This window comes from Silene latifolia, chromosome Y, assembly GCF_048544455.1.
Source record: "Silene latifolia isolate original U9 population chromosome Y, ASM4854445v1, whole genome shotgun sequence".
NCBI classification, from domain to species: domain Eukaryota; kingdom Viridiplantae; phylum Streptophyta; class Magnoliopsida; order Caryophyllales; family Caryophyllaceae; genus Silene; species Silene latifolia.
Genome location: NC_133538.1, coordinates 151,980,654 through 151,988,116, shown reverse-complemented (window position 1 = coordinate 151,988,116; position 7,463 = coordinate 151,980,654).

The following is a 7,463-nucleotide window of genomic DNA, read 5'->3' as shown; positions in this document are numbered from 1 at the left end:
CAAGTGCCATGAAGTCATGTGAGATGACTCATCGATCACATAGGCAGACTGTTAGGAACACTTTGTCGGGCCTTATGACCGCTTATAGAGTTCTGGCAAATTTATATAGCCTGGTCGTGGCGAGAGCTACTATAGTATTCTAATGAGTCGATTCTTTTGACTAAATACTGTTCGCCTAAGATGGCACAGTTTCAGATTAACTTTGATTTGTGTTACTATGACCTTCGTAAATGGGGTCAAATGGGCATATTTTGGGTTATAATGGCTGTGGCTAGTCGAAGGGAATGAGTGCAATAGGAATTGTCCACCCCTAGTCAGGGTTATAACAATATCTCAGGGCCACTCGAGGAGTAAGGAACTGGAAATGCGTGGCCACACTCGGAAGATATCTATGGTAGATATATCCGGTCAATCAGTTATTCTCCAGATCGAGGAAACCACTCTCGATATGATCACTTGCAAGTACGACCTGAAAGACACCTTGCATTGAGTGGGAGATAGTAATAGGACAAGAGAATTGGTGACGCACACTTGTCGAGGACAAGTGGGAGATGTTGGAATATGTGTCCTCCGACAATGATGCGATCACAACTGTCGATCATGATGATCACATGTTTAAGTCTCATTATAAGAATACATGTGGGAAGTAATATTTTTTTGTCAACTGGTCCACACATATCGGTAATGATTGGCTGACTAGAGTTTGACATAACTGTCGTGCGACGGTGGTGATCAGTTGATCCCCTTAGGTTATACCTAAAGGGTAACACTCTTAATTGATTATTTAATTGATCGTATGACGATACGGGTTAATTAAATTATTTAAAATTGACGGACGATTTTGGAAGTAATATTTACGTATCTCGTTATAATGTGATTAAATAAGATACGGTTTAAGTAATCGAATTGTTTTATTACTTAGATGAAATTATTGTTTACGGAAACAATTGAAACAGAATGAATTGATTATTATAAATACAGAATGTTGTAATTTATGACTCGGGAACTCATTTCGGTACAAGTAATTATGAATTACTAGGTTAACTTTATAAGTGACATATTTTATTAATATGTTGATTTTTAATTGTTAAAAATACATTTTATATTCATAATGTCATGGAACATGTTACATGTGACAAATTGACAAAATAATGTGTAAAATGGATTTCCCATTTTACACTATATGTACCGAAATTTAGGGTGTATTAGGATAAATATTGTGTTGATTAATTGAGTGGAAAACATAATCATTTAACCTAATACATAGCCATGCAAAGCTAGTTGTTTTTGTGAAGAGCAACTTGATCATGCATTGGCTAATACCCCCCCCCTACCCGGTTTTTCATAGAGAAATGCCAAAGGGTTTTTCTCTATAATTTGTCTAATATACACTACTTGAATGCTAGTGTATTTTTCATTCCCTCATCTAAAAATATAGAGTTTTTAGAGAGATAAAAATCACTTCTTTTCTCCCTTCTCTTAACCGGAATTAAGAGACCAAAATCAATATTTTTGGGTCAATTTTATATAGATTAATATTGTTCTAGTATTAATAATATTAATTTTATTAAGAGGTTATCTTGGGTATTATTCCTTGGGAGGGATTCTATACTTGAATCCTTTGTTCATCCAATATTTGGAGAGCTCAAGAACAAGTGAGTAGGAGAACTCATTTGTGCCCATATATCCGATTTCTCATTGTAAGGAAAACGATTTCTTATTTATCTTTATTCATGTTTGCATGCATAAGATCCAAATTAATTTTATGACTAAATTAAATTGTAACATATAAGAATATGTTGTAATAATGAGATATAGATTTCTAACAATTATTCCTTTCTTTACTAGGTTCATCTATAGGGGATTCATCATCCTCGACTGTTGTGTCAACCATTTTTAAAAATTCGGTATTTTTCCGTATATCATGTGCACGTTTGACACAATTATCTTGGATGTGACCTGTATGACCACAGTAATTGCAAATCAGATATTCAGGAAGATCGGCATATTTTATTTTTCTAAAATCAAAATCCGAAGGTGATGATTTGCACTTAGAGTGATCTCTATGGCTGTAGCACTCATGTCCTAACCCCTTTTTCATATTATTGTCAGATTGTTCGGTTAGGAACTTTAGGACTTTTGTGCTACCTTCCCATTTGTCATGGACTTTTATTGCGTGAAGAAGTAAGTCTTTTAGGTTTTTGATTTCTTCTTGACATTTCGTCTGATCTAAGTCATTCTCCTTTTTGTAATTGCCACGAAAGTCTTTGAATCTTTTATTAAGAATTAACACAACATCTGAATGTTGTTTCTTAACATTGGTCATCTCAGTTTTAGATTCTTTCAATTGTTTTGTAAGAGAATCAATTTCTGTCCTTTGCTTTAAAATCACTGCTTCATCAGATGTGATTTTAGTTACAAGAAGTTCCTTGGCTTTTCTAAGTTCTAAAGTTATAGCTTCATTAGCTATAACTTTGGCTTGAAGGTGCTTAATTTTAAGCTTTAGATCTAAAGTTATAGCTTCATTAGCTATAACTTTGGATTCTAATTCCTTCTTTTCAGCATTTGCACTATCTAATATTGTAGCTTTATCAGCTGTAACTTTAGATCTAAACTTCTTAGCCTTAGCCTTTAGAGTATGATTTTCCTCAGCAATATCAAGAATCAGTTCCTTTAGATCCTTTAGTTCCATATCCTGTTCATGACATTTATCAAGGGATTGCTCAAAGAATTCAATTAAAGCACTTTTAGATAATTTCTTAACACGTTTATTTAGATCAAGATAACTAACCTCATTATCATCGTCTTCATCTGATTCTCCCAAAAAGCAATAATTTGATTGAGAATTCGTGCTATCATCGTCACTGTCGGAGATTAGGTCAAGACTGACGCTGTTGAGACAAAGGTTGGCTACTTCTTCATCTTCGGATCCTTCATCATCTTCTGAGTCAAGATCTCCCCAGCACGAAGCCATCATAACTTGTTTGAACTCTTTCTTTGTCTTCTCCCGTTTTCCCTTGTCCTTGATTTTCTCCCATGTCAGACAATCCTTGATCATGTGATCGGATTCTCCACACTTGAAACAACCTCTGTTGGCGAATGATGATTCCGATTCTGTTACTTTCTTGTTGAATGATTTGTTGTTGTTATAAGATGATTTTGCTTGTTTGTTTCGAAAGATCCTATTTTTAAAACGGCGTGCAAACAAGTCGGTTTCATCTTCTATGTCAGAGTTAACATCTTCGCTTTTCAAAGCCATACTGTTATCTCTGCTTCGTTCAGCGTCATCGGCATTAAGAATAATTTCATGGGCCATGAGAGAACTAATGAGTTCTTGGTAGGATAGGTTTTCAAGATCTTGTGATTCTTCCATTGCTGTGACTTTGGCACGTCACTTTTTAGTTAGGCTCATAAGAACCTTCCTTGCAATGTCCTCGGTACTGAACTTCCTTCCTAGGTTTTTCAATTCGTTTATTATACTCGAAAACTGTGCAGACATGCTATCCAATGACTCATTAGGCTCCATAATGAATAGCTCATATTTCTGCATTAGCAGATCTATACGGTGCTTCCTAACAATGGAAGTACCTTCATAAGCTAGTTCAAGGCCATCCCATATCTCCTTGGCCGTTGTACACGAAGAGAACCGATCGAACTCTGTAGAGGTCATGCCGTTTTGCAATAGACTTATTGCTTTAGAGTGCTTTTCGGCTTTCTTGTAGTCAGCCTCGACATAGTCGTCTTCCTTCTTCTCATAGGTAGTGCCTTAAATGGATGCAACTAGGATTTTGTGCGATCCATTTTGGATAATCCTCCAACACTCCTAATCATGACCTTTCACATAGTGAGTCATCATGTTTTTCCATAACCCGTAATTCTTCTAATCAAAGACAGGACAATTGAGGTATTTGGAATCTATTTATCACATGATAGACAGCGGAATATAAAACGATAAGATAAATAAGAAAAAGATGGATCAGCCTCTTTGCGGTTAGGCAATCAAGATCACGAGGCTCTGATACCAATTGAAGAGTTTATCGATTCAAAATACTCAAGAGGGGGTGGGGGGGGGGGGTGAATTGAGGATTTAAAACTTTTACTACTTTTTCGATTGTATGAATATAATTAATTATTTAAAGTTTATTGATTAAACTCTAACTAATTAACTAACGAACGAGCAACAACGAAATAAACAAATGAACGGAAGAGAGAGACACACGGTTTTTAAAGTGGTTCAGTTTCACAAATCGAAACCTACGTCCACTATTCTCTATTAATAAATTTAGTACCTTTCTACGGATTACAAATTTATTAACCCAACTCGTACAACTAACCCTAGTTGTAACTCAAGTGAGTACCGTTAAATACTCGAGTGACTAACTTACGCTAATATGAAAGTACTAATGATTCTTGCAAAGGTTCACGTTAATGAACAAGTAAAAAAATCTATTGAGCACTATTATCTTACAATGATAACCAACGAACGAATATACGAACTTATAAACACACGACCTTTTTCGAAAATAGAAAATCGGTTTTCTTGCTTTTGAAACACACGGTTTTGCTTTTTAAAAATAAAATCAATTTTATGCTTAAAGGTCCTAAACCCTAGCTCGAAATTAGGCTAGATTTTTAGGGTTTAGGAGTATGCTATATAAAAACCCTAATTAGTAATATGGCTCAACTCATAAGTTGATCCAACATGATTACTAATTACACGTTTAACATAAAACCATACTCCGTATTAAACCGGGCTTATTTAATAAATACTTTTACTAGAACATTTAAAAGAAACAAAAATATTTTTCAAAAACAATTTTGAAAACATTTTAAGTCGTGTAGTACAAACTCAACATCTCAATGTTATAGTAGAAGAGCTATAACATTGAGCTCTTTCACTAGTAATGTTATAGCTATCAAGATATAACTTTACCAGTATAAGAAATTCACTCTTAGTTATCATTACGAGATAATCACCTATACTATTCTAATCGTCTTAGGAGATCTTCGAGCATAGGCTACTTCCTTATCCAAGCTTGATTCATCTTTAGACGAGCTTCATCTTCTCACAACGCTTGAATAATTCTTTAACAGTCATAAAACCTTGATCCTTGATTGAGGGCTTGATCATAGTATAAACGTATCATACTTCCATCATAATTTCTTAATGCTTGAGATTTGTAAGTCCAATCTAAAAGATAAACATATATACTATATGTTTCAACAGTAACTCTTATACTTATCCACCTATTCAAGAATATAACTTCTCTGTTGATACTACAGGACTCATCAAAAGGCTTGACAACATGGGAGACATTGTCAAGTGGCCCAAAAAGATGGACAATTCTAACTCAAGGAAAGACACAACAAGGTGGTGTGAATTTCACATGGACATAGGACATACCACAGAAGAATGCCTGGGTCTACGTTGAAAAGTGGCTTACCTGCTAAAGAAAGGCTACTTGAAGGATCTAATGCCATCAAAGAACAGGGAAGACAATGGATCAAAGAAGGATCAGGAAAGACCACAACGTGACCTGTCTCCAGCACCACCAATCTATGAAGTCAAATTCATTAATGGAGGATCTGAGATTTGTGGCCTGACTAGCACAGCTGCAAAGAAAATAGCGAGGGAGTCCAAAATGAAATCTCCTTTTAAACCTAGAAACTTACCTCAAATTACTTTTGATGATACTGATATGCAAGGAATCCCAGACATCCATTATGATGGCTTGGTCATTACTATGCAAATTAGCACTGCACGTGTCCTAAGAATCCTAGTAGATGGTGGCAGCTCAGTCAATTTAATCATGCTTGATATCCTGAAAGCTATGAAGATCGATGAGAACCAGCTCATAAAGAAGTCAAATGTCTTGGTAGGATTCAGTGGTGAAACCAAGAACACTCTAGAAGAGATCTACCTGCCAACCTACGTCGAAGGAGTCTCATCATATGAAAGATTTGGAGTCCTAGACTGCCTCTCATCCTACAATGCAATCTTAGGCAGACCTTGGATCCATAATGTCAAAGCCATTCCTTTAACCTGCCACCAATGCGTCAAAATACCAACAGAATAAGGAATACCAACCATCAAAGGTGAACAAAAATCTGCCCAGGAATGTTACACTGAATCATTAAAACCTTCCAAGGCAGGTATATCTCTCGCTTAGCAATTACAGTACCCTGTCAGGAGCACTTATGTGTCATAAAACCAAATGGAAGCAGATCAAGTAGTACTAGACCCTAAGTACCCTGACAGGTATGTACTGGTGGCATCTAATGTCTCTGATAACGTCAGACCAGAACTAGTAAGCTTTCTTAAAAATAAGTCTACATGTTTTGCCTGGTCACACTTTGATATGACTGGCATAGATGCTAATATTATTACCCATAAACTCAATATTGACACTTCTTTTAAGCCTGTATAGCAGAAAAGGAGAAAATTTGCCCCTGAACACAACACAATCATTAACGAAGAGGTGGACAAACTCCTAGACATGGGAATGATCAGGGAAGTAATGTACCGTGAATGGTTGGCTAATGTGGTCGTAGTGCAAAAGAAGAATGGCACTACACAGATCTCAACAAAGCCTGTCTAAAAGACCCATTCCACCTCCCTCACATTGATGCAACGGTAGATGCTACAGCTAGGCATGAGCTTCTGACGTTCATGGATGCCTAAAGTGGATTCAACCAAATCAAAATGCATCCAGCTGATCAGGAAAATACTGCATTCATCACGGAAAGAGGCATATATTGCTACACAGCAATGACCTTTGGCCTGAAAAATGCAGGGGAAACCTAACAACGCCTTGTTAATATGATGTTCAAAGACCAAATTGGTGACACAATGGAGGTCTACATAGACGACACGGTGGTCAAATCAAAGAAGGCTGAAGATCATGTGAAGGACAAGGGTGTAGCCTTCAAAATCCTAGAAGAATTCAATATGAAGCTCAATCCCCCCAAATGCCACTACTTTGGAGTATCATCAGGAAATTCTTAGGGTACATGGCGACAAAAAGAGGGATTGAGGCCAGCCCAGAACAAATAAAAGACATCCTGGAGTAGGAATCTCCAAAGTCAGTCAAAGATATCCAGAGATTGACAAGAAGAGTTGCAGCCCCGAACAGATTCATATCCAGATCATCTGAAAGATGCAGATCATTCTATGACTTTCTCAGGTAGAATAAGTCGTTCAAATGGATGCTGAACATGAAACAACCCTCCAAGAGTTAAAGAATTACCTGGCCACTCCTCCACTACTGGCCAAACCTAACAAAGGAGAACCCCTGATGGTCTAACTGTCAGTTACTGAGATAGGAGTAAGTGGAATCCTGACCAAGGAGATTGAAGGCCAACAACATCTCGTCTACTATGTTTGTAAAAGTCTCCTGGATGCAGAAACAAGGTATGGATTTCTTGAAAAATAAGTACTTGCATTAATTGTATCCTGCACAAAA